Source organism: Crinia signifera, chromosome 12 (genome assembly GCF_055691185.1).
Source record: "Crinia signifera chromosome 12, ASM5569118v1, whole genome shotgun sequence".
In the NCBI taxonomy this organism is placed as follows: Eukaryota; Metazoa; Chordata; class Amphibia; order Anura; family Myobatrachidae; genus Crinia; species Crinia signifera.
In genome coordinates, this window is record NC_139228.1 from 8443473 (window position 1) to 8471064 (window position 27592).

At 49.3% G+C, this 27592-nt stretch overlaps 1 protein-coding gene across 3 annotated transcripts in view; it reads right to left on the reverse strand.

Annotated features, from left to right (window-relative positions):
* Positions 1-27592, reverse strand: part of VANGL2 (VANGL planar cell polarity protein 2) — a 77336-nt gene that overhangs the window by 45465 nt on the left and 4279 nt on the right. Inside the window, exon 3 of one of the 3 annotated variants that reach the window (XM_083167276.1) lies at positions 23883-23970. The gene's annotated coding sequence lies outside the window, so the exon portion shown is untranslated. Of the gene's footprint in view, positions 1-2427; positions 2445-11180; positions 11519-23882; positions 23971-27592 lie in introns of those variants that run through there. The other 2 variants (XM_083167275.1, XM_083167277.1) reach the window with 2 other exon arrangements.

The window sequence follows — 27592 nt, forward strand, 5'->3', positions numbered from 1 at the left end:
TGTGCCCCCATATACTGCTCTGTCATACCAAACAACCGGCACCAGCATATACCGCTGTCAAATTACACACAGTCTTCTATTCCACCACACTGTTGACACTATGACCATGAGAGAAGTAACGAAGGTATCCCTGCTGACACCACTTCATACCAAAAAACTAGCCACCAGGCCTCGATGGCCTGCAAGGCCCAAAAAGCGGTTCATGGCGTGAGCACTGAACCCACAGTGTACAATGACACGTTTGCACTATATATTGGGATTACTCCCTCCAACAGGGAATTCTTTTTTATTAATTAGGATCTATTTCTGAAATGTCGCCTCGTGTTGAGGAGATGGAGGGAGGAGGCAATCTTGTACAGGATGAGGTGTAACTAATGTGACCCAATTAAAAACCACTGATGACCGGATTTGTGTTAGGCCCTTGGCTTGTGGCGATTAGCATTTCTGCCTATGATGTTGGCGATATTGTGCTACACCGTAAGAAAAAAAACAAATATGATTGCAGTGTTATCCAATTTAAAATGATTTTATTTGTTTTATTTCAATTTTATGACACTTGGCAAACGAACACATAACATCCACAATATTGCCCAGACAAAAAAAAACAAAAACAAAAAACGTGTTTTTAAAAAATGGCTGCCTATGCAATATAAGCATTAACCAAAAGTAAATGTCTAGCAATACCTCAGTTAGGGCCTTATTTTGGTTCATTCTTTCTGACAAAATCCTTCTTAGATGGGCAAAACCATGTGCACTGCAGGTGGGCAGATGTAACATGTGCAGAAAGAATTAGATTTGGGTGGGTTTTTACTTCAAAGTGAGATCTATTTTGCAGTGTAAAAATAAAGCAGTCAGTATTTTCCCTGCACAGAAACAAAATTACTCACCCAAATCTAATTCTCTCTGCACATGTTACATCTGCCCCCCCTGCAGTGCACATGGTTTTGTCCATCTAAGAAGGATTTTGTCAGAAAGAATGAACCAAAATAAGGCCCTTAATCCTTTCCGTACCAAAAAGGTCACCTGCGTATCGAGCCAGAATGCGCCAACAACTCTGAAACCAGAAAAGCCAATCAGATTTCTCGTCTCAAAGCCTTCAGTCAAGTTTCATGCTACAGAGATTACTACAGCCCAACGCATTACGATGAATGTTCTTTTTTTTTTTTTTATGCAATCCTGATAAAGGCTGTAAAATACAGATGTAGCCACGCTGGAAGTTGTGCCAACCGCCACGTCCATGGTGAACGGTGCGACCCTGTCACTACACGCTTGCGGCTCATAGAATAGCACTGAGCGGTGATGTTGCAGAATGGAGATTTTGCACTGCGGGTGTGTTTTGGTGCAACATCTGTATGTGGAGATACTGCCCCCATCCCTTTTACATTCCTCCCCCTGTAATATGGAGGACGATAAAACGCATAAAGAAGGATTTTCTTCTCCACCGCGCACACACTTTCACTCTCTCCAAACTAATAGCATTAGCCTGTTCCTTCTCCTGCTGGGCCTTGCTGAATAGGACGAAGCCTGAATGTGTACAAACAGAGCCATATTGCAGCTCAAATCGCCAGGCGGCAGGGAACGAAGCCTCTCGGGCCTCCAGCAGAGACACTTGATTTGGAGCAGTGTTCTCCTCACCGACTCATTGGGAAGGGACATTAGCCCTTGTTTCAGTCCATCAAACACCAGGAGTGGGATCTGTAAAGCGGCTCGCATGGGGAAGCCCGGTAGGGGGAGAAGCTACGGTCTTTCAGAGAGTTTCTCTAATTGTGGCTTCCACTCAAGATGGAATGAAAAGGAAAATAACCCAGTGATTGTGTCCGCAAACAACAGCCTGGCCCACCCAGTGTGCGCCTTTTATGGTCAGGTGGAACCTCTCAGAAATTATTAGATCAGGCGCCATTTATGTCCAGAAACACAAGGTACTCAAAAAAAAGTAATAGGAAAAGAAAAAGAATGTTTCCTCACCCCTTTGTCTATGATCAACAATAAATATAAGTAGGCGGTGCGCTGCAATGAAAACTCTACTTAAAATGGCAACTTATAGCATTAACCAAATAAATGCAATATAAATATATGACATCACAGGAATAAGCGCTGAATATAGTAGTGTTCATTCTAGCAACCGCCATCTTTGAAAACCCATGCAGTTCCTCTTTCCTGCCTGAGGTGTCGCTGTCTGCTGTGGTGTTTCTAGCATAGGTCTGGCTTGTATATCAGTGCTGATATACAGACCACACTGTGCTAAAGGCACTATGGCAGACAGAGACACGCCAGGCAGGGAAGAGGAACTGCATGGGTTTTCAAAGATAGCGGTTGCTAGAATGAACACTATTTAGCGAATGGTGACATGGATGCCATTTTATATTTTATCCCTAAATATATATGCAGCATCTAAATTAGTACAGACTTATAAAAAAGCCAATATACCTATGCACAAACACCCTCAGCTATTGCTTGGTCTTTACGGCGGATGGTGGGAGTTGTACTCTGGAACCAGCTGAGAGTTCCCTAATAAAAGACAAGATATGGGTTTATAACAGAAATGACTGCAGTACAATGAGAAACAGAAGCTGGTTGCATATTACTGTACAAACAGCCTCACCTTTCTTTCTTGTTTCATTTGCAAACATGAACGAGGGATTTTTCTTATTAATGTTGCCGCAACGACACACCAACTTGGTAAGACATGGCTGCCTTTCTAAGGCCTCAAGAAATGTCAAATCCATACCGCCCTACCAACCAGCAGTACACCTGCAAGAGGTTTAAAGTGGATCGGTCGCCTATACCCAGTGCCGGCAGCCATCTTGTGGGCTTTTCAACACATAACAAATGTATGCCACCGTTGCGTCACCTCACTGAGGGCGAGATTCTCTATTACAGAAATGCGGTAAAAACCCCGTTATCGGGGTTTTTACCGCATTTCTGTATTCTCTAACCTCCCTCCGCAGTGTCACCGCTGCGGAGGGAATCGCCAGCAAAAGCTGGCGGTTCCCTGCAGAAGCCTATGGGCTTTTTACCGCAGCGCTAGAGAATATGCGGTCATTATAAATGCGATGCCCGGCGAAGAGGGCTGCGGATTTTAGAGAATCCCGCCCTGAGTCCTGTTGGAGAAGGTGCGCTATATAAATTAAACGTACTTACGTTAAACTACCGCGCTATCCAGCAACATTTTAGTTCAAGATGAATTGCAAAGGGTTACCTACAGCTCACAATGCTATTTTCCACAATGGACCCAGTGTAAACTTACACATGGGGCCTCATTTGCAAGTCAGATCTTTAGCAGGCCCCTTGGCTTCTATGTCAGACACCCAGGGCCGGTGCAAGGTGTTTCGGTACCCTAGGCAATTCCCTCAGCATACCATTCCCATTACCACCCACACCAATAATGGCTTTCCAGAACCTCAGGCAAACATGTGGAGGTGGCATCTTAGAAGGTTCAACACCTGCCATTTGCATGAAGCTCAAAAAGAATACTCAGGGGTGCACCCCAGATTCTCGAGCTTTCAAATGTGACCCTATTTGCCAGGTAAAAAATGCTATTCTCCTAGAGATCTCACTTAATTTGTTCCAGTCACCAATGGTAACTGATGAGCAGGGTGTTTTGAGGTTCTAAGGTTATTGCGGTCATGCACTATGGGAAGACTATGAACAGAGGATTTCGTACATGGTAGAAGGGGGCCATTTTGTAGGTTATTGGGAATGCTATATGTCGTATGACCGATAGACTTCCAATAAGAATGGCAGATGTGTAGATCGTTACCTCAGATACCAGTGTTACACAGGCCCATATCATTCCCCACAGGGCCTATTATTCCTGTTTCCGCGAAACACAGGAGATATTTCACCTTGCCGTAAAAGCACTCGGATCCTCCATTTTGTTTTTGTGTGTCCATGATGAGCACTTAACCCTGAATCAGGAATAACTAGAGGGGAATGTACAGAGGCAGTGGGTGGCGGTGGAAATACAAACTCAGTGTCACCAGGGAAGACCCTCGGTCACAGCCGCAGGAATTTGTCCCATGAGTGGAATGCAAATTGGCTGCAAACATTCCACATAGTGATGAGGGGACATTTCCCCAGATGAACACACAAGAGGGAGAGCGGAGGCCTTTATACAGCGACCTGACACATTGTACATATGTTGTCTTTCACCGACATGCCGCATCGATGGATGCCGACATGACACATCCCCCGAAAGAGTCTACAAAGTTATTTTATGCGACACGGTACAGACAAAATAAATACGTTCTTTGGTTATCTATAAGAAAAGCAATGTCAATATTAGCCAGATAAGAGATAGAGGACATAAAATAATAATAATTGAAAAAAACAGGTGCGATCTAAGTCCTGTTTACCATTGGCACGGCCCATTAGATTTATCATTTCCACTGAATATTTGCACAGGATATAAACAGCTAGTACTATATATAACATTTTATCAAAAACAAAAAGCCGCGATTTAAATATAGTCTCTGTACGTAGGGTTAAAATAGCTTATAAATAAAAAATGATAAATATGAATTTTTGAAGACAAAAGACTACATAAGTGGACGGGTTTGGTCTCGGTGTTTGTGTTTTACTAATTAACACTCTGGAGATGTATTAAGACAGAAACAAAAATGCTAATTATCCTTGGAAAGCCTCGCGTCTGGAATTAGTGCGGGAAGCAGAAAATAGTACACCACAGAAATAATGACTCACTGCCGACGCTGCAATTGCGATCCTGTAATAGCCCAGGATTGTTCTGCAACACACAGATCCTACACAAACCTATTGTGTGCAGCGCACATTGGTGTGTTGTAGAGTGGACCTGTCAAACTGTCCTTAAGGGAGGACGGAGCATTCGTCATCTGCACACAATAGCAGTAGCCATTTTGTAGGCTTTACAAATATTTGCGGAATGCAGCAGGACAGTTGTCGAGTAGCCACGATATCCCCAAGACTTAAAAATAGGGATCACTATGAGGGGCACTTGTCAGTGCTCCTCATAATACTGTCATCAAACATGGTACGAGCCCTGACATGGCCTACTCTACTTTTGGTGCAGACATACAGGCCTCACACCCTAATGATTAAATAGAGACACAGCAAACAATGAACTATTAGCTTTTCTCTCTCAACTTCCAGGTGAATAGTGAAAGAAAGCATTTGATTGGTTGCTAGAAAGGAGAGCGCCCATACAGAGACTGTACGCAGGACCCCCTCCTTTCTTAACAGGGTGGCAGTGCACTCTGTGCCAGCCTTGCCCGCTTGGTCCTGTATGTGCCACAGCACCTCTCACACATTACTAGGTAAAATAATGGTGCCTACTCATGAGGCGTTCAGGGCATTTTCTAAGCAATCTGACTAGACTAGCGATGTGTGGCACCCCAGTAGCTATCGCTCAGCAATTAATATCGAGCATGCTTGATATATCTACCAAATCTCCAGAGAACATTGGTCCTGTTGTGAAACTACACGTCCCAGCATGTCTTGCCATAGTTTTAGCATTCCCTAATAGCAAAACTATGGCAAGGCATGCTGGGATGTGTAGTTTCACAACAGCTGGAGGGTCGCAGGTTTGACATGCCTGCCTCAGATGAACACAGGCCTCCAAACAGATGTGTTAGTCACTGGGCCAGCCATTACACCAGCAACTGGGTTGAACCCACACTTCAAAAAGTAACCACATCTGTACCAAGTCAGCAGTGACTGTACAAGGGGTCTGAGTCCCTCGGTGAGGGAGCTGACTAGAAACCAGGGCAATGATTAACACTGGCCTTTGTCTGCGGCTCATTCCTACTGAATGAAGGAAGATGAATACACCTCCACAACGACCAACTCATTCATTAACCAGATGCTGGTAGGGAGATGGCTCTGCTCACTTCATAGACTCTCCTGTGGGGAGATATACACACGACTGGGGGTAACAGTCACTTGCCAGTTCTCTGTCAATTGGTGGTGGCACATGGCTCCGTCTTGCCCACATGTGCCAAGCTATGGGTCCTAAACCCGTAAGTCCAATCGTAAAGGACAAACGTATCAGGAGAGCGGTCATTGGTGCATTTCTTAGTACATCCCGCCCAGTATGTGATAGCACTCAAGACTGATCGGGCCCTGGAGGTATTTAGTAACAGTTTCTTATATAGCGCACACATATTCCGCAGCGCTGTACAGAGAATATTTGAGCATTCACATCAGTCCCTGCACCAGTGGAGCTTACAATCTATATTCCCTACCACATGTACACGAACACACTTGGGTTAATATTTGCTGGAAGCCATTTAACCTACCAGTCTATTTTTTGATTGTGCGAGAAAACCGGAGTACCTGGAGGAAACCCACGCAAGCATGGGGAGAACATAAGCACTCCACACAGTTAGGGTCATGGTGGGTAATGAACCCATGACCTCAGCGCTGTGAGGCAGTAATGCTAACTATTACACCATCCGTGCTGCCCCAGATAAGAACGGATTTCATGACCCAGCACTGTCAGGGAGCAATGCTAACCACTGTGCTACCCATAAATGGACACTGAGGTCACTAAACCTAGTGTTCATCCTAGCACCCTGCAGCTTTAGCAGAGTCTGGTCTGCATATCAGTGCTGGGATACACACCATATTGTGCTAGAAACACCAGCAGAGGGGGACACCCCACCTCCATATTATGCAGCGTTTTACAGACATTAGTCATTTCTGTCAGTCCCTGAGCCAAAGGAGCTTACAGCCTAATGACCAATCAGAAACTGTATGCCAGAGGGTATAAACAAGTGCCCATTCAACAGCTGTTGTACCACTACACATCCCAGCATGCCCTGCCACAGCTTTAGCAGGTCCTAGTAGAAAAACCTGTGTTAGAACACTCTGGGATGTGTAGTTCTACAGCAGCTGGAGGGCGCATGCGAACCCTGCTGGATGCAATCTCTTTTGGAATGTTGACAAGTCACTGCTAAGCGCTGCAACCTACTGTATATTTCAGGTGTAAAACGCGTAGCGGCGCAGCACCATGGGCAGAGCTGGGATCACCTGACACTAGCTGCTCTCCCCATGGGTCATTTGTCAGCTGGCTTCAACACAGCATGGGTCAGAGCAATATTATTTGACCACCCCCCCCCCCCCCAAAAAAAAAAAAAAAATCCTGCTACCCTGAAGTTCAACCATCATAGTTCAAACATCATACCCAACTTTAGGTAAATGTCCATTGACCCCAGGCCCTGCCCTGGAAACATCACATCTAGGTGTGTTCTGAACTAATTATTTGAATTTCCTCACTCTTGTTACACATTCCACCACAGGGGTAGAACGTGGGCGGAGCCTACTTATGGAGTGCACCACATTTATGCAGCTCATTTATTTAAGCATTGGGTCACTAGAACCTTCATCCAGAAACTAACTGAACACAGATGCTGCAGAACCTCTTGGAGGCTGCCAACAGCCCTTGTGGAATAATTATTATGACTCAGCTGCAGAGAAACGGGAGATGCAGATCACAAGAGGTTCTGAGGCAGCTTCCCAAAGGCCACATTGGACACATCTCAGTTAATGAATCATGAAGTAGGTTGTCTCTAATACTACTTTCAGACCGCAAATGCCGTGTCGCACACGGGAGTAGGACACGGGTCCCTTCCCCAGAGCAACACAGCAATGCGGTCTGAAAGTTCCGACACAGCATATTGGCGAGTCGGTGGCGTCACATGGGGCAGAGCTGGGCAGCGGCGCATCATCGGGGGCTCGGGAGGAGGCAGTACTTGGAGCTGACAGTGCTGCCTCCTCCATACTGTGAATGGGACACGGGTCGCTCGACCCAGGCACCCGTTCACAATGCACTTGACACGGTTCATAGCCGTGTTCAACCCTGGTCATTACCAGGGTTGAACACCCGTGTTGCTCGACCCGTGGTGGTCTTTTCAGACCGCACCTTGACCCGTGTTGGGGCCGCAAGAACACGGCAATAACCCGGTTCTAGAGTGCAGTCTGAAAGCGGTATTAGATAGTTATGTCAGCACCTGTCAGGGAAGTCACTGCTTATTGCAAATGTGTATATTCTACTAGGCCCCCAAAAATCCATTATATCATAGGTGTCAAACTCAAGGCCCGCGGGCCGAATCCGGCCCGCCAGACCAACTCTACTGGCCCGCGCCGCCAGACCAAGTCTATTGGCCTGCGCTGCGCTGCCAGTCTATAAAGCGGGCTGCCTCCTGAGAACGCTGTGGTGCTGAGCGTTCCCAGGAGTCCATTGCGCTGCCCGGCGACGTGCGCGAGTGCGTCATGCCGTCATGCCCGCGCAGTATGCTTTGCCTTTGGGAAAGGAGCGTGGGGTGCGGCTGCGGTGACGGCTGTCCTGTCCTGCCCTGCCCTGGCGCGCGACGGAGGGGGGATCTTTTTGCCTGCTGCCACATCATTGCAGTAAGTGGCTCTCCCTCAAAAAAAAAAAAATATATAATAAAAATGCACGAATGCTGGCTGCTATGGTGTGACTCACCTGCTGCACGCTGCAGCACAGAGTCTTGTCACATGGTGGCTTGGTGGGCTGCTGGTGGCATATTGAAATAAGTATATTTAATGTACTTTTTTAATAAATAAGTATTTGAAATATGCTTATTTCAATATGCCACCAGCAATACAGCCCACCAAGCCACCATGTGACAAGACTCTGTGCTGCAGCTTGCAGTAGGTGTGTTATATATTAATAAATATATGAATGATGCTGGCTATGCAGTGACACACCTGCTGTAAGCTGCAGCACAGAGGCCCTTATTCTGGTTGGTGCGGCCGGAGCCGCACACGGTGCTCCGGCCGCACAAACCAATCCCCGCCCACGAGACGGATCGCCACGGCCGTCCGTACACGGATGGCTGGCGATCCGCATAAAAATGGTGGGGCGTACGCCTCCACCATGGTGGGAGCTGCCCCCTGCATTCGATGGTCGTCGACCATCGAAGGCAGGGCCGCACGCCACAGCAGCTCCCGCAAGCTGAGACCACACGGACAATCGTCCGTGTGATAGCTTGTATGGGGGCTGAGAGCTGACATCCGGCGACGTCAGCTTTCCGCCCCCATCAGTGGCGTCATACCCTGATTAGCATGCATACGCCCCGCGTTTGCATGGGAACGCCCATGAAACGCGGGGCGTATACATAGGGAAATGAGGGTATGAAGCCCCTCACGCCCCTATACGCCCCCTTTGCGGCGGACGAAATACGTCTGCGGCGAATGGGGCTGCACATGCGCAGATTGACCTCTGCGCATGTGCAGACTAAAAACATCGGCGGTACGGCCGCACGCGGGCCGTACCGTCCGATTCAGAATAAGGGCCAGAGTCTTGTCACATGGTGGCTTGGTGGGCTGCTGGTGGCATATTGAAATAAGTATATTTAATGTACTTATTTAATAAATAAGTATTTGAAATATGCTTATTTCAATATGCCACCAGCAATACAGCCCACCAAGCCACCATGTGACAAGGCAATATTTGTATGTTTAAAAAAAAAAAAAAATTACTGTTTGTTACCAAAAATCATTTTTCAATAAATTGCACTTTTGAATATCTACTTGTCATTATTATGACTATGTTTCTGCTTTAAGACCTAGTTATTACTTACAAAACAGTAATAATTGAATGCAGTGACAATAATTTATTACGATAATAAAGAGTGGACGCATAGTCCTATACAACCGGCCCTTTGAGGGTGACCAAACTGCTGATGCGGCCCCCGATGAATTTGAGTTTGACACCCCTGCATTATATTAATAAGACATTAGAGAAAGAGAGTTATGAGGGGTACACACCAGGACGACCCGCTCACGATGTGCACTGTGAGCAGGTCTGATCCGATCGCGACCCTCACCCGGGAGTATGGTCGTTTCCAGATCCTACCTGCTGCAGGTAGGATCTGCATAACGACTGACCGACCCGCGGGACCGCGCATCCGATCGGTACCGGTCCACACCAGGACAGAAAAGGGCCCAATCACCTCACAATCTACATCCAATCGGTCGGAATTCGATCTAGATTGATGGGATCGGACCCTTGTCGCCCTGGTGTGTACCCAGCATTAGATAGATCTCAAGAACTAGAGGCTGCAGGTGCAGGCAGTGGGGGCTTCCTGTTGCCCACCATTAGTCTATACAGTCACATTTATCTGCGCAAATTCACACCAATACATGCGGACCAATGTCCGTCCCCACCTAATGTCATGTCACCCACTAAAAAAAATAAGGGGGATTAGGCCTCCACCGCCCCCCCCCCCCCGTTGTCCTTTATACCCCACAGAGAATGCAGAATATCACCAGCCCAGTGACAGAGTAATGCCAGCACAGCAGCATTTCCTCATATTATAAATCTTATCTGCAGCAAGGAAATCAATTCTTCAGCACCTGTAGGGACTATCAGGTCCCTACAATATGATGTGTGCCTTGTGGTTAATGATTAGCAGGCTTTCCCAGACCGGTAAGTGCACCTATAGGACATTAATGTGAGAGGATACACCACAAAGGGAAGGCCTGGCCTGGAGACAGCACATTATAGATCAGGGTGTTCAATACACAGGTCTATAATTACATTACACAGTGGACAGTCCCCTTTCATCCACCCCAGCCAGCAGCCCCCCCACTGGGCAGCCAGCTCAGGAAACTCCCAGGCTGCATGGGGCCTGCTGGTGGTATGGATGAAGGGACAGCAAAGAGGAGATCTCTAAACAAATACAGCCAACTACTGGGAATCTAAGGCCCAGGGCACCTCTATATCCTCAGCATAGGATAATCTTACCATGCCCCTGTGCGGGATCATTTACACATGTGCAAATGCCAGCTCTGGATCCAACCAGATCATGATTCTGGGATCCACTGGTTCCCATTTCAAACCAGCAGAAGGAATAAGGTAAAGCAACAGCATCAACGCAAGCACTAAGATTTGTTTTGGAGGGTACACTTAAATTTGGGTTCCCCCTTCCCAAGCTCTCACACCCCTGCAGCCCACAGACCAGCAGGGGAGGGGGAGAGACACAGGCATCAGATCAGCGTTAGAATGGATCAGATCAGCGTTAGAATGGATCAGATCAGCGTTCTATTTATCACACTAGCGTTACAATGTATCAGTCAGGGTTTCCGGTGTATCCATATTCCCCAATGCCCCCATCTCCAGCCCAGGACCCCCCAACAAGTGCAAAAAAAAATGAAATCGCAGATTTTGCGCAGCTTACCCCAAGCAGCTAAGGGAAGTCCCAGTCATGTGCAGCCTTAGCTCCCAGGATCACTTCTTAGGAAGGGAGGGGGGGGGGAAGGGAAGCAGGCTGTTTAAAAAAAAAAAGGAGGAGGAGGGGGGGTAGAGACTCCTTTTGTATGAGGAAGCTTTTGTTTCCCAGCATTGTATTAGAAAATCCACATTTTGCAGATGGAGGGGTGCAGCTCCCAGTCCGGTGTTGGATCTCAGATGGAAGTGAGAATGGAGGGATATTCCAGGCAGGCTGGTCTGTGTGCAGACAGGGATCCTTCCTGGTGTGTGTGCAGCTCTGTCTCCCCAAGCTGGGAGAATGCAGTTTGCATTGCATACACCTCTATGGCTGCTCCAAGGACAGCCCCCTCCTCCCCTCTCCCTCCTCCTCCTCCTCAGTCCCCTGCTCTCACTCACCATTGTCTGAGATTAGGCTCCCATATCCCCTTTCTGGTTAATGCCTTGCTGGGACTGAGCAGAGCTCGGGGCTTTGGCCTGATCTTCTCATTATCCCCCCTTTGGTCTGAGCTGTTTGTTGTTATCCAGTATGGACAAGTGTGAAGAAAAACACATTACATACAATGACAGCCCTTTGTATGGGGCAGGGCCACTTCCTGGGGTGGTTATTGTACCTGTGTATATAGAACATACACCCAGTGCAGCTTTGTTATACAGGAGTCATTGGCTTCATATGTATAGATTATGCAGAGGGGGAGGTTTCCTGGCGGGTACAGTAACTCTTTCCCTGGTGCACCTTCTAAGTATATACACTGACAGGTACAGTAGCTCTATCCCTGGTGCACCTTCTAAGTATATACCCTGGCGGGTACAGTAGCTCTATCCCTGGTGCACCTTCTAAGTATATACCCTGGCGGGTACAGTAGCTCTATCCCTGGTGCACCTTCTAAGTATATACCCTGGCGGGTACAGTAGCTCTATCCCTGGTGCACCGTGTAAGTATATACCCTGGTGGGTACAGTAACTCTATCCCTGGTGCACCTTCTAAGTATATACCCTGGCGGGTACAGTAGCTCTATCCCTGGTGCACCTTGTAAGTATATACCCTGGCGGGTACAGTAGCTCTATTCCTGGTGCACCTTCTAAGTATATACCCTGACAGGTACAGTAGCTCTATCCCTGGTGCACCTTCTAAGTATATACCCTGGCGGGTACAGTAGCTCTATCCCTGGTGCACCGTGTAAGTATATACCCTGGCGGGTACAGTAGCTCTATCCCTGGTGCACCGTGTAAGTATATACCCTGGCGGGTACAGTAGCTCTATTCCTGGTGCACCTTCTAAGTATATACCCTGGCGGGTACAGTAGCTCTATCCCTGGTGCACCGTGTAAGTATATACCCTGGCGGGTACAGTAGCTCTATCCCTGGTGCACCTTCTAAGTATATACCCTGACAGGTACAGTAGCTCTATCCCTGGTGCACCTTCTAAGTATATACCCTGGCAGGTACAGTAGCTCTATCCCTGGTGCACCGTCTAAGTATATACCCTGGCGGGTACAGTAGCTCTATCCCTGGTGCACCTTCTAGGTATATACCCTGGCAGGTACAGTAGCTCTATCCCTGGTGCACCTTCTAAGTATATACCCGGGTGGGTACAGTAGCTCTATCCCTGGTGCACCTTGTAAGTATATACCCTGAGAGGTACAGTAGCTCTATCCCTGGTGCACCTTGTAAGTATATACCCTGGCGGGTACAGTAGCTCTATCCCTGGTGCACCTTCTAAGTATATACCCTGGCAGGTACAGTAGCTCTATCCCTGGTGCACCTTCTAAGTATATACCCTGGCGGGTACAGTAGCTCTATCCCTGGTGCACCGTCTAAGTATATACCCTGGCGGGTACAGTAGCTCTATCCCTGGTGCACCTTCTAAGTATATACCCTGGTGGGTACAGTAGCTCTATCCCTGGTGCACCTTCTAAGTATATACCCTGGCGGGTACAGTAGCTCTATCCCTGGTGCACCTTCTAAGTATATACCCTGGTGGGTACAGTAGCTCTATCCCTGGTGCACCTTCTAAGTATATACCCTGGCGGGTACAGTAGCTCTATCCCTGGTGCACCGTCTAAGTATATACCCTGGCGGGTACAGTAGCTCTATCCCTGGTGCACCTTCTAAGTATATACCCTGGCGGGTACAGTAGCTCTATCCCTGGTGCACCTTGTAAGTATATACCCTGGCGGGTACAGTAGCTCTATCCCTGGTGCACCTTCTAAGTATATACCCTGACAGGTACAGTAGCTCTATCCCTGCTGCACCTTGTAAGTATATACCCTGGCGGGTACAGTACCTCTATCCCTGCTGCACCTTGTAAGTATATACCCTGGCGGGTACAGTAGCTCTATCCCTGGTGCACCTTCTAAGTATATACCCTGGCGGGTACAGTAGCTCTATCCCTGGTGCACCTTGTAAGTATATACCCTGGCGAGTACAGTAGCTCTATCCCTGGTGCACCTTGTAAGTATATACCCTGGCAGGTACAGTAGCTCTATCCCTGGTGCACCATCTAAGTATATACCCTGGTGGGTACAGTAACTCTATCCCTGGTGCACCTTCTAAGTATATACCCTGGCGGGTACAGTAGCTCTATCCCTGGTGCACCTTCTAAGTATATACCCTGGCGGGTACAGTAGCTCTATCCCTGGTGCACCGTCTAAGTATATACCCTGGCGGGTACAGTAGCTCTATCCCTGGTGCACCTTCTAAGTATATACCCTGGTGGGTACAGTAGCTCTATCCCTGGTGCACCTTCTAAGTATATACCCTGGCGGGTACAGTAGCTCTATCCCTGGTGCACCGTCTAAGTATATACCCTGGCGGGTACAGTAGCTCTATCCCTGGTGCACCTTCTAAGTATATACCCTGGCGGGTACAGTAGCTCTATCCCTGGTGCACCTTGTAAGTATATACCCTGGCGGGTACAGTAGCTCTATCCCTGCTGCACCTTGTAAGTATATACCCTGGCGGGTACAGTACCTCTATCCCTGCTGCACCTTGTAAGTATATACCCTGGCGGGTACAGTAGCTCTATCCCTGGTGCACCTTCTAAGTATATACCCTGGCGGGTACAGTAGCTCTATCCCTGGTGCACCTTCTAAGTATATACCCTGGCAGGTACAGTAGCTCTATCCCTGGTGCACCTTCTAAGTATATACCCTGGCGGGTACAGTAGCTCTATCCCTGGTGCACCTTCTAGGTATATACCCTGGCGGGTACAGTAGCTCTTTCCCTGGTGCACCTTGTAAGTATATACCCTGGCGGGTACAGTAGCTCTATCCCTGGTGCACCTTGTAAGTATATACCCTGGCGGGTACAGTAGCTCTATCCCTGGTGCACCTTCTAGGTATATACCCTGGCGGGTACAGTAGCTCTTTCCCTGGTGCACCTTGTAAGTATATACCCTGGCGGGTACAGTAACTCTATCCCTGGTGCACCTTCTAAGTATATACCCTGGCGGGTACAGTAGCTCTATCCCTGGTGCACCTTCTAGGTATATACCCTGGCAGGTACAGTAGCTCTATCCCTGGTGCACCTTCTAAGTATATACCCTGGCGGGTACAGTAACTCTATCCCTGGTGCACCTTCTAAGTATATACCCTGGCGGGTACAGTAGCTCTATCCCTGCTGCACCTTGTAAGTATATACCCTGGCGGGTACAGTACCTCTATCCCTGCTGCACCTTGTAAGTATATACCCTGGCGGGTACAGTAGCTCGATCCCTGGTGCACCTTCTAAGTATATACCCTGGCGGGTACAGTAGCTCTATCCCTGCTGCACCTTGTAAGTACAGTATATACCCTGGCGGGTACAGTACCTCTATCCCTGCTGCACCTTGTAAGTATATACCCTGGCGGGTACAGTAGCTCTATCCCTGGTGCACCTTCTAAGTATATACCCTGGCGGGTACAGTAGCTCTATCCCTGGTGCACCTTCTAAGTATATACCCTGGCAGGTACAGTAGCTCTATCCCTGGTGCACCTTCTAAGTATATACCCTGGCGGGTACAGTAGCTCTATCCCTGGTGCACCTTGTAAGTATATACCCTGGCGGGTACAGTAGCTCTATCCCTGGTGCACCTTCTAGGTATATACCCTGGCGGGTACAGTAGCTCTTTCCCTGGTGCACCTTGTAAGTATATACCCTGGCGGGTACAGTAGCTCTATCCCTGGTGCACCTTCTAAGTATATACCCTGGCGGGTACAGTAGCTCTATCCCTGGTGCACCTTCTAGGTATATACCCTGGCGGGTACAGTAGCTCTATCCCTGGTGCACCTAAGTATATACCCTGGCAGGTACAGTAGCTCTATCCCTGGTGCACCTTCTAAGTATATACCCTGGCGGGTACAGTAGCTCTATCCCTGGTGCACCTTCTAAGTATATACCCTGGCGGGTACAGTAGCTCTATCCCTGGTGCACCTAAGTATATACCCTGGCAGGTACAGTAGCTCTATCCCTGGTGCACCTTCTAAGTATATACCCTGGCGGGTACAGTAGCTCTTTCCCTGGTGCACCTTCTAAGTATATAACCTGGCGGGTACAGTAGCTCTATCCCTGGTGCACCTTGTAAGTATATACCCTGGCGGGTACAGTAACTCTATCCCTGGTGCACCTTCTAAGTATATACCCTGGCGGGTACAGTAGCTCTATCCCTGGTGCACCTTCTAAGTATATACCCTGGCGGGTACAGTAACTCTATACCTGGTGCACCTTCTAAGTATATACCCTGGCGGGTACAGTAGCTCTATCCCTGGTGCACCTTCTAAGTATATACCCTGGCGGGTACAGTAGCTCTATCCCTAGTGCACCTAAGTATATACCCTGGCGGGTACAGTAGCTCTATCCCTGGTGCACCTTCTAGGTATATACCCTGGCGGGTACAGTAGCTCTAGCCCTGGTGCACCTTCTAAGTATATACCCTGGCGGGTACAGTAGCTCTATCCCTGGTGCACCTTTTAAGTATATACCCTGACAGGTACAGTAGCTCTATCCCTGGTGCACCTAAGTATATACCCTGGCAGGTACAGTAGCTCTATCCCTGGTGCACCTTCTAAGTATATACCCTGGCGGGTACAGTAGCTCTATCCCTGGTGCACCTTCTAAGTATATACCCTGGCGGGTACAGTAGCTCTATCCCTGGTGCACCTAAGTATATACCCTGGCAGGTACAGTAGCTCTATCCCTGGTGCACCTTCTAAGTATATACCCTGGCGGGTACAGTAGCTCTATCCCTGGTGCACCTTGTAAGTATATACCCTGGCGGGTACAGTAGCTCTATCCCTGGTGCACCTTGTAAGTATATACCCTGGCGGGTACAGTAGCTCTATCCCTGGTGCACCTTCTAAGTATATACCCTGGCGGGTACAGTAGCTCTATCCCTGGTGCACCTAAGTATATACCCTGGCAGGTACAGTAGCTCTATCCCTGGTGCACCTTCTAAGTATATACCCTGGTGGGTACAGTAGCTCTATCCCTGGTGCACCTTCTAAGTATATACCCTGGCGGGTACAGTAGCTCTATCCCTGGTGCACCGTCTAAGTATATACCCTGGCGGGTACAGTAGCTCTATCCCTGGTGCACCTAAGTATATACCCTTTCAGGTACAGTAGCTCTATCCCTGGTGCACCTTCTAAGTATATACCTTGGCGGGTACAGTAGCTCTATCCCTGGTGCACCTTCTAAGTATATAACCTGGCGGGTACAGTAGCTCTATCCCTGGTGCACCTTGTAAGTATATACCCTGGCGGGTACAGTAACTCTATCCCTGGTGCACCTTCTAAGTATATACCCTGGCGGGTACAGTAGCTCTATCCCTGGTGCACCTTCTAAGTATATACCCTGGCGGGTACAGTAGCACTTACCCTGGTGCACCTTCTAAGTATATACCCTGGCGGGTACAGTAGCTCTTTCCCTGGTGCACCTTGTAAGTATATACCCTGGCGGGTACAGTAACTCTATCCCTGGTGCACCTTCTAAGTATATACCCTGGCAGGTACAGTAGCTCTATCCCTGGTGCACCTTCTAAGTATATACCCTGGCGGGTACAGTAACTCTATCCCTGGTGCACCTTCTAAGTATATACCCTGGCGGGTACAGTAGCTCTATCCCTGCTGCACCTTGTAAGTATATACCCTGGCGGGTACAGTACCTCTATCCCTGCTGCACCTTGTAAGTATATACCCTGGCGGGTACAGTAGCTCGATCCCTGGTGCACCTTCTAAGTATATACCCTGGCGGGTACAGTAGCTCTATCCCTGCTGCACCTTGTAAGTACAGTATATACCCTGGCGGGTACAGTACCTCTATCCCTGCTGCACCTTGTAAGTATATACCCTGGCGGGTACAGTAGCTCTATCCCTGGTGCACCTTCTAAGTATATACCCTGGCGGGTACAGTAGCTCTATCCCTGGTGCACCTTGTAAGTATATACCCTGGCAGGTACAGTAGCTCTATCCCTGGTGCACCTTGTAAGTATATACCCTGGCAGGTACAGTAGCTCTATCCCTGGTGCACCTTCTAAGTATATACCCTGGCGGGTACAGTAGCTCTTTCCCTGGTGCACCTTGTAAGTATATACCCTGGCGGGTACAGTAGCTCTATCCCTGGTGCACCTTCTAAGTATATACCCTGGCGGGTACAGTAGCTCTATCCCTGGTGCACCTTCTAGGTATATACCCTGGCGGGTACAGTAGCTCTATCCCTGGTGCACCTAAGTATATACCCTGGCAGGTACAGTAGCTCTATCCCTGGTGCACCTTCTAAGTATATACCCTGGCGGGTACAGTAGCTCTATCCCTGGTGCACCTTCTAAGTATATACCCTGGCGGGTACAGTAGCTCTATCCCTGGTGCACCTAAGTATATACCCTGGTAGGTACAGTAGCTCTATCCCTGGTGCACCTTCTAAGTATATACCCTGGCGGGTACAGTAGCTCTTTCCCTGGTGCACCTTCTAAGTATATAACCTGGCGGGTACAGTAGCTCTATCCCTGGTGCACCTTGTAAGTATATACCCTGGCGGGTACAGTAACTCTATCCCTGGTGCACCTTCTAAGTATATACCCTGGCGGGTACAGTAGCTCTATCCCTGGTGCACCTTCTAAGTATATACCCTGGCGGGTACAGTAACTCTATACCTGGTGCACCTTCTAAGTATATACCCTGGCGGGTACAGTAGCTCTATCCCTGGTGCACCTTCTAAGTATATACCCTGGCGGGTACAGTAGCTCTATCCCTAGTGCACCTAAGTATATACCCTGGCGGGTACAGTAGCTCTATCCCTGGTGCACCTTCTAGGTATATACCCTGGCGGGTACAGTAGCTCTAGCCCTGGTGCACCTTCTAAGTATATACCCTGGCGGGTACAGTAGCTCTATCCCTGGTGCACCTTTTAAGTATATACCCTGACAGGTACAGTAGCTCTATCCCTGGTGCACCTAAGTATATACCCTGGCAGGTACAGTAGCTCTATCCCTGGTGCACCTTCTAAGTATATACCCTGGCAGGTACAGTAGCTCTATCCCTGGTGCACCTAAGTATATACCCTGGCAGGTACAGTAGCTCTATCCCTGGTGCACCTTCTAAGTATATACCCTGGCGGGTACAGTAGCTCTATCCCTGGTGCACCTTCTAAGTATATACCCTGGCGGGTACAGTAGCTCTATCCCTGGTGCACCTAAGTATATACCCTGGCGGGTACAGTAGCTCTATCCCTGGTGCACCTTCTAAGTATATACCCTGGCGGGTACAGTAGCTCTATCCCTGGTGCACCTTGTAAGTATATACCCTGGCGGGTACAGTAGCTCTATCCCTGGTGCACCTTGTAAGTATATACCCTGGCGGGTACAGTAGCTCTATCCCTGGTGCACCTTCTAAGTATATACCCTGGCGGGTACAGTAGCTCTATCCCTGGTGCACCTAAGTATATACCCTGGCAGGTACAGTAGCTCTATCCCTGGTGCACCTTCTAAGTATATACCCTGGTGGGTACAGTAGCTCTATCCCTGGTGCACCTTCTAAGTATATACCCTGGCGGGTACAGTAGCTCTATCCCTGGTGCACCGTCTAAGTATATACCCTGGCGGGTACAGTAGCTCTATCCCTGGTGCACCTAAGTATATACCCTTTCAGGTACAGTAGCTCTATCCCTGGTGCACCTTCTAAGTATATACCTTGGCGGGTACAGTAGCTCTATCCCTGGTGCACCTTCTAAGTATATAACCTGGCGGGTACAGTAGCTCTATCCCTGGTGCACCTTGTAAGTATATACCCTGGCGGGTACAGTAACTCTATCCCTGGTGCACCTTCTAAGTATATACCCTGGCGGGTACAGTAGCTCTATCCCTGGTGCACCTTCTAAGTATATACCCTGGCGGGTACAGTAGCACTTACCCTGGTGCACCTTCTAAGTATATACCCTGGCGGGTACAGTAGCTCTTTCCCTGGTGCACCTTGTAAGTATATACCCTGGCGGGTACAGTAACTCTATCCCTGGTGCACCTTCTAAGTATATACCCTGGCAGGTACAGTAGCTCTATCCCTGGTGCACCTTCTAAGTATATACCCTGGCGGGTACAGTAGCTCTATCCCTGGTGCACCTTCTAAGTATATACCCTGGTGGGTACAGTAGCTCTATCCCTGGTGCACCTTCTAAGTATATAACCTGGCGGGTACAGTAGCTCTATCCCTGGTGCACCTTGTAAGTATATACCCTGGCGGGTACAGTAGCTCTATCCCTGGTGCACCTTCTAAGTATATACCCTGGCGGGTACAGTAGCACTTACCCTGGTGCACCTTCTAAGTATATACCCTGGCGGGTACAGTAGCTCTATCCCTGGTGCACCTTCTAGGTATATACCCTGGCGGGTACAGTAGCTCTATCCCTGGTGCACCTTCTAGGTATATAATGAGAGGTACAGTAAATCTTGTTGGCCTTTTTTCTCTTGACCACTGACATTTTGACCTTTTCAACATTGTCTACATGTTGACCTTACCTACTGTCGATTTTTGTACCTGTCGACCTATTAAACCATAGCCATCAGTTTTATTGCTCCTGGACCTTGTGTACACCGTTACGTTATATGTGACCAGTACGTGCTGCGTGTGGGAGCTGAGAGCGTACGCCGTCACAGTGGTGTGTTTGTGCAACAGCCGCCGGGATTTGTCCTATATTTTGATGTCTCCGCAATGTGACGCACATCAGGCTAACAGCGACTACGTGCGGACAGCGCCTCCTGATTGCTGATCCCTCACCGGGCCATTACATCGAAATAATCCTATATAAGGCTGGAAGGTAGCTGCATTATAGCACAGTTGGCAGGTGTCTGACTGTAGCACTGCACACACCACTACCCTGGCACTCACAGCTGCATTATACACTCAAAATGACGGCTTCTGCAATGTACTTCCACTTTGAGCTGTGACAGTTTTTACTTCCAGTTTGAGCTGTGACAGTTTTTAGCCACAAACTCTCCACCCCACCCCCAGTCCCTATCTGCTCCTACCTCCAACCTCTGTCTTCACAGCTCCCTCTCTCCATACCCAGCAAGTTTCAAACAGATCAGTGTCCCTGCAAAAATTGCTTTCACTTTCTGTTATGACATCTTTTAGCACACAAAGGAGTAATTTGGTCCATCAAGTGGCCTCTAGTGGCCAGTGGTGGTACTTCACCTCATAGAGGCGTGGAGTTGAATAGTAAAGTGTGGCACATTGGGAGGGTCCAAGGGCTCAGGTGTCAACACTGACATCCATAAAACAGTGTGGAAAACTCTTGTTCACCTTTGGTCGCTGCTGACCTTGTGCACGTTCACTCCTTCATGTCGACCTAATGAACCATACAAGCACTAGACTCCTGAGAGCTCCCTATTGTGTTGTACAATGGGCTGCTGTGGGAAGGGGTTACAGTGTTACACACTAACAGCTGGGAGAGGGCCAGGTAACACTCAGGGAACGCTCTGTGGGATCTCACAGGGTCACCCCCCCCCCCTCCTCCGCCCCGCCCTCCACAAAAATATGCAAGAATTTGAGCCATGCTCATCTGCACTTAGCCAGGTATCATCTAAAATATCCCATTGTCCCCTGTCCTAGAGGTCAGATAGCTGCGGGCGCTTCCCAACTGGTTTTTAATGAATTTTTCCAACTTATGGTTTCGGTTTATGTAAAATATAATAGGACAGAGTATTAATAACCCCCATCCCGGTAATAATAATACGTCAACAGTCATATAAACTGTAAGCAGTATTACTGGGGGATGCGGTCATTTGGTCTACAGCATGATGGTAGACAGTCATTAGGTCGACATGGGTCTAGGTCGACATAGGAAAATGTCGACATGGTTCTAGGTCGACAGGTCATTAGTTCGACAATACCTAGGTCGACATGGGGTTTTTCACTGTTTTTGAGCCGACATGTGCCGACAGGCGGTATTTCATGCCCTACCATCCACTAGGGCGTGGTGGGAGAATAAAATAGTGTGCCGAGCGCAGCGAGCGATGCGAGGGGATGCGGTGCATTTTAAACTGTGTCCATGTCGACTGTGTTGACATTCAGGTAAAAAACAGTGAAAAAAACCCATGTCGACGGTCGACCTAGACATTGTCGAACTAACGACCTGTCGAACTAATGACCTTTCGACCCATAACCATGTCGACCTAATGGTGTCGACCTAATGACTGTCGACCATCGTGTTGTAGACTAAATGATCCCAACCCTTACTGAGCAGCCAAGATGAATAATAGATATTGTGGTTCCCAATTCTCAGAATTTTTACTGACAATCATCAAAGAATGTCAGTAAAAAACAGATCTTATCCCAAGACCATTCTTTTGCCCAAATGCCAGTATGCCTCACCTTGTGGCAGAGTGGCCCCAAGTGTTACAGCAATGGCAATGGTATTATATAAGGTCATAAATCATTATTTGCTGCAGATGCGTCTTCTGCTTTCAGTTCTGATGCCACGTGACCATCTATATATACATACACTAGTATGCCCACTCCGAAAGCTAGGGGGTTATCCTGGTTGATTGCTGGCGCCACCCATTCGCAAGGGCGACTTGCTCGCAGGGGCATGTAGGACATCCATTCGCAGGGCAGGGGGAACCTCCCACATCTTTCGATGGTTGCCGCAGCCAGGTGGGTAACTTTCAAGCCACTTACAGATGCGTGCATGCTGGGAAGGAAATGGGCGGGCAGCTGACATCCCGTAATCATTAGTACGAGAACACCCAGCATTCAAATGGGAGTGGCCATGAAATGCTGCCGCCTGCCGCCCTGGGTGCATACACTCAGCGAACAGTCTGTTCTCAGTGGGTGCAGGCGCCCGGCGCATGCGCAGAACAAAAACATCGGTCCCTGTGTGCACACACAAGAATAAGGTCCCTAATAGTAACATAGTATCAGTGTTGGGCCCCCATTTAAGGTCCCGGGAGATTGTGGTTCCTAGGAACTTGAAGGAGTCCACTAGCGACACCACACTGTCAGCAATTGTTAGCGGAGGAACACCAACAGCCTTCTTCCTAAAGTCCACTATCATCTCAACGGTTTTGAGTGGGTTGAGTTCCAGATGGTTGCTGCTGCACCACCGGGCCAATTGGTCCACTTCTTGTCTGTAGGCCGATTCGTCCCCGTTCTTGATAATGACGGTAGGGTCATCTGCAAATTTGATTATCTTTACTGATTGCGCCTCTGAGGTGCAGTCGTTGGTGTACAGGGAGAAGAGCAGGGGTGAGAGTACACAGCCCTGGGGGGCTCCTGTGCTGATGGACCGCACTTTGGGAGGTGACTGGTAGATTTATTAAACGTCGATCAGGGGAATATGCGCTATCCCCGTGCGTTATAGCAGGGGATAGCGCTTCCCCTGATCTATCACACCCGCCGAGCGTTTACTCTAACGCCGGCGGTGTGGGGCAGGAGGCATAGCGCAGGGGCGATGTTTTGCACTGCGCCCCTGCCTCCTGCCAGATTTATGAACGGTCAGCATCGCTGACCGTTCCGCCGCCTGCAGCTGTCGACTTCGCCAGCTGCAGACGGCGATGCCTATACCTAACAACAGGGACAGCGCTGTCCCTGCTGCTGGGGCTGAGCTGCGCTGGGATCTCGCGAGACTAGCGAGATCCCGCGCATGCGCAGTCAGCCGGCCGGGGGGGAAGGAGACGGCGCATCAGTATTAACTGATGCGCTGTCTCCAGGAGGGACATCGCCGGAGGGGGGAGTTAGCGCTCCCCCACTCCGGCGGCAAGATCTTAGTAGATCTTGTCGGTGTCCCCTCCTGCTTCGCCTCGCTAATGAGGCGAAGCAGGAACTGTTATAGCGGCGCGATAGGCGCCGCTATAATAAATCTACCCCTGTATTCCCCCGCTTTCACAACTTGTTTTCTATCAGTCTGAAAGTCCACAATCCAAGAACACGTAGCTTAAGGGACTCCTAGGCGAGTAGTTTGGGTGGAGGATGTTGGGGATGATTGTATTGAAAGCCGAGCTGAAGTCGACAAACAGGACCCTTGCATAAGTACCAGGCATATGCAGGTGCTGCAGAATGTAGTGCAGGCCCAAGATGACTGCGTCCTCAATTCGATCAGTAGGCAAACTGAAGGGGGACTAGCTGGTGGCCAGTCACAGACCTCAGAGCTATCAGCCCATCAGGCCGATCAATCATGTGAAAAGTGCCATATCGTTAGCATTTACCTGTGATCCATTGTGCGGTCCTGTGATCATCATGGCTGCCACAAGGATGTGTGGTATCCCGGATATGAGACGTCGTATGCCGGGGAACCTGTGGGGCAGTTCTGAGATTTTAGCAAATAAAAAAACAAGCAAGTAACTTACCCGGACAAACCCTGCTGAACTGCATGGGTGGCAAATGCAATAATTATTTTGCGCGCAGGATAAATACTGGATGCTTCTACATGCAGCTCACAGATGCTGAAAATTAGATTTGAGACAGATATCTATGTGCGCGTACTTCTCAATAGCCGCTAAATTCCATCTACAAGGAGCGTATACCCGAACAAAAAGTTACAGCCACCCTCCTGCAAATGGAGTTGCGACAGATATTTTGGATTTACCCATAGTTATTCAAAACTGCCCTGTGCTGGCTCCACCCTCTAAACATGTGATGTTATGATGTCACATCAAAGGGGAGGGTGACTGGGACTGTGATTTATAGAAGCACCTGAGGACTCCTAAGGAAGCTCCGAGCATTAGCGAATCCAGGGGTGGGGTGATCAGGGCGATTGCACCAGATAGGACTCTGGGAACAAGTATAAGTATAAGGAGACACCCCAGTTTACAATAATGATGTCCCTTCTATAATCACTGTGCTATATAACTTCCTAAGTTTCTGAGTGCCAGGGAATTGTGGGTATAGAAAAGGACAATAGCTAATTAAATCAGGCTATTTGAGGCCTGGCAAAATTCCTTACCCCAAGCCTAAAGATCTCTGGATAATAAACCCCATATGTTTATAATGTAATATAACGCTAATGTAAATACCTTCTAGAAATGTAGTATATTCTGCAGAACCCGTAGCTGAGGGCAGCATGACCTAGTACAATATATATTCCTTACATCAGCGTAATGGCCGCCTAACCGCGATCTTTATCTATCGCATGCCCTACGCTAGGTGATCAATAGGACAAGGCATGTCCCAAGGCCAGATATGTAAATGGGGTGAAAACTGAAAGCAATTAAAATAACGAGCCCTGATCAAGTACAATACAGAGCTGGTTAATGGCTTGTTAATGAGCCCAGTTAGGAATCTACGTATACATTAAAGGCTGCAGTTTATCTGGGGGGCCTGTCGCCGCCTGTTATTCTGTGTGGGCATACAGTGACACTAGGCTGAGCTGTCACCATGGTCACTGACTCTATCCTCAGTGCAGAGATCTGTGACAGGTGACGGATCTCCACAGAGCCGGCAGATACGTTGTCATGCTCTCACTAAACTCAGCACAACTGCAGCAGCACGCTCTCCACCCAGATACGCCCCTGCCTTACTGACCCGCAGGAGCGCACATTGATCACCGTATAGTGCGTACACACTACACCATATGCATGATAATATAATTACCAATATCCTTGTATATGCATCCTAAGAGGTGCTGGGAGCACGCGATACATTAGGTCAGCGGTTTCCAAACTGCTGGGAGTGCGGGGAGTAGTACGGGGTATGAGGGGAGTACTAAGGGGTGTGAGGGGAGTACTAAGGGTAGGGTTACCACCTAGTCCCTTTAATTCCGGACACATATTAATTACACAGGGTCTGTGGCTGGCTGACTTCAAGACTCCACTTCACCTGATTTTAAACTGCCACAGAACCTGTGTAATTAACATGTGTCCGGAATTAAAGGTCCTAGGTGGTAACCCTAACTAAGGGGTGTGAAGGGAGTACTAAGGGGTGTGAAGTGAGTTGTATGGGGTGTGAGGGGAGTACTAAGGGGTGTGAGGGGAGTACTAAGGGGTGTGAGGGGAGTACTAAGGGGTGTGAGGGGAGTACTAAGGGGTGTGAAGGGAGTAGTACAGGGTGTGAGGGGAGTACTAAGGGGTGTGAGGGGAGTACTAAGGGGTGTGAAGGGAGTAGTACAGGGTGTGAGGGGAGTACTAAGGGGTGTGAGGGGAGTAGTACGGGGTGTGAGGGGAGTAGTGCGGGTGTGCGGAGAGTAGTATGGCGTGTGAATGGAGTAGTACGGGGTGTGAGGGGAGTAGTGCGGGTGTGCAGGGAGTAGTACAGGGTGTGCGGGGAGTAGTATGGGGTGTGAGGGGAGTAGTGCGGGGTGTGAGGGGAGTACTAAGGGGTGTGAGGGGAGTAGTAAGGGGTGTGCATGGATTAGTACGGGGTGTGAGGGGAGTAGTGCGGGTGTGCAGGGAGTAGTACGGGGTGTGCAGGGAGTAGTACGGGGTGTGAGGGGAGTACTAAGGGGTGTGCATGGAGTAGTACGGGGTGTGATGGGAGTAGTACGGGGTGTGATGGGAGTAGTACGGGTGTGAGGGGAGTAGTACGGGGTGTGAGGGGAGTAGTACGGGGTGTGAGGGGAGTAGTACGGGGTGTGAGGGGAGTAGTGCGGGTGTGCGGAGAGTAGTATGGCGTGTGAATGGAGTAGTACGGGGTGTGAGGGGAGTAGTACAGGGTGTGAGGGGATTAGTTCGGGGTGTGAGGGGAGTAGGAAAGGGTGTGAGGGGAGTAGTGCGGGTGTGCGGGGACTAGAACGGGGTGCGAGGGGAGTACTAAGGGGTGCGAGGCGAGTAGAACGGGGTGTGAGGGGAGTAGTATGGGGTGTGAATGGAGTAGTACGGGGTGTGCGGGGAGTAGTACGGTGTGCAGGGAGTAGTACGGGGTGTGAGGGGAGTAGTCCGGGTGTGAGGGGAGTAGTACAGGGTGTGAGGGGAGTAGTGCGGGTGTGCAGGGAGTAGTATGGGGTGCGAGGGGAGTAGTAAGGGGTGTGAGGCGAGTAGTACGGGGTGTGAAGGGAGTAGTTCGGGGTGTGAGGGGAGTAGTACGGGGTATGAGGGGTGTACTAAGGGGTGTGAGGGTCCGGGTGTGAAGGGAGTAGTGCTGGTGTGCAGGGAGTAGTATGGGATGTGACGGGAGTACTAAGAGGTGTGAGGGGAGTAGTACGGGGTGTGAGGGGAGTAGTACGGGGTGCGAGGGGAGTACTAAAGGGGGTGAGGGGAGTAGTACGGGGTGTGCATGGAGTAGTACGGGGTGTGAGGGGAGTAGTATGGGGTGTGAGTGGAGTAGTACGGGGTGTGAGGGGAGTAGTATGGGGTGTGAGGGGAGTAGTATGGGGTGTGAGTGGAGTAGTACGAGGTGTGAGGGGATTAGTCCGGGTGTGAGGGGAGTAGTACGGGGTGTGAGGGGAGTAGTACGGGGTGTGAGGGGAGTAGTATGGGGTGTGAGGGGAGTAGTACGGGGTGTGAGGGGAGTAGTATGGGGTGTGAGGGGAGTAGTACGGGGTGTGAGGGGAGTAGTACGGGGTGTGAGAGGAGTAATACGAGGTGTAAGTAAGGGGTGGGCAGGAAGTCGTACAGGGTGGGTGGGGTGAGCGATGAGCTGCGCATCAACAATAGTGCAAAGCCACTAGTGCAAAGCCAAGATGTGTTCCAGCTGGGTGCACTTTGTAAACAAGTCTAGTGGCAGCAGTCGGCTATTAGCCTTTCCCTGCACACCTATCCAGCAGGCAGGCGCAGACACGGTTAAACGTGGCACTATCGGTGACACTGATCCGGGCCAAGTTCTTTTTGTATCTGAGTCAGTTACTAGGGAAGTATCAGTTACTGAGCTGGGAGAAAAGCTGGAACTGGACTCCTGCACTGTGCGCGGCTCGGAGTCACTTGGCAAGTGTATAGCTAAGGTGTGTCGCACTGAATGGAAAGAGGCCGTGGGTGTGTGCTGTACC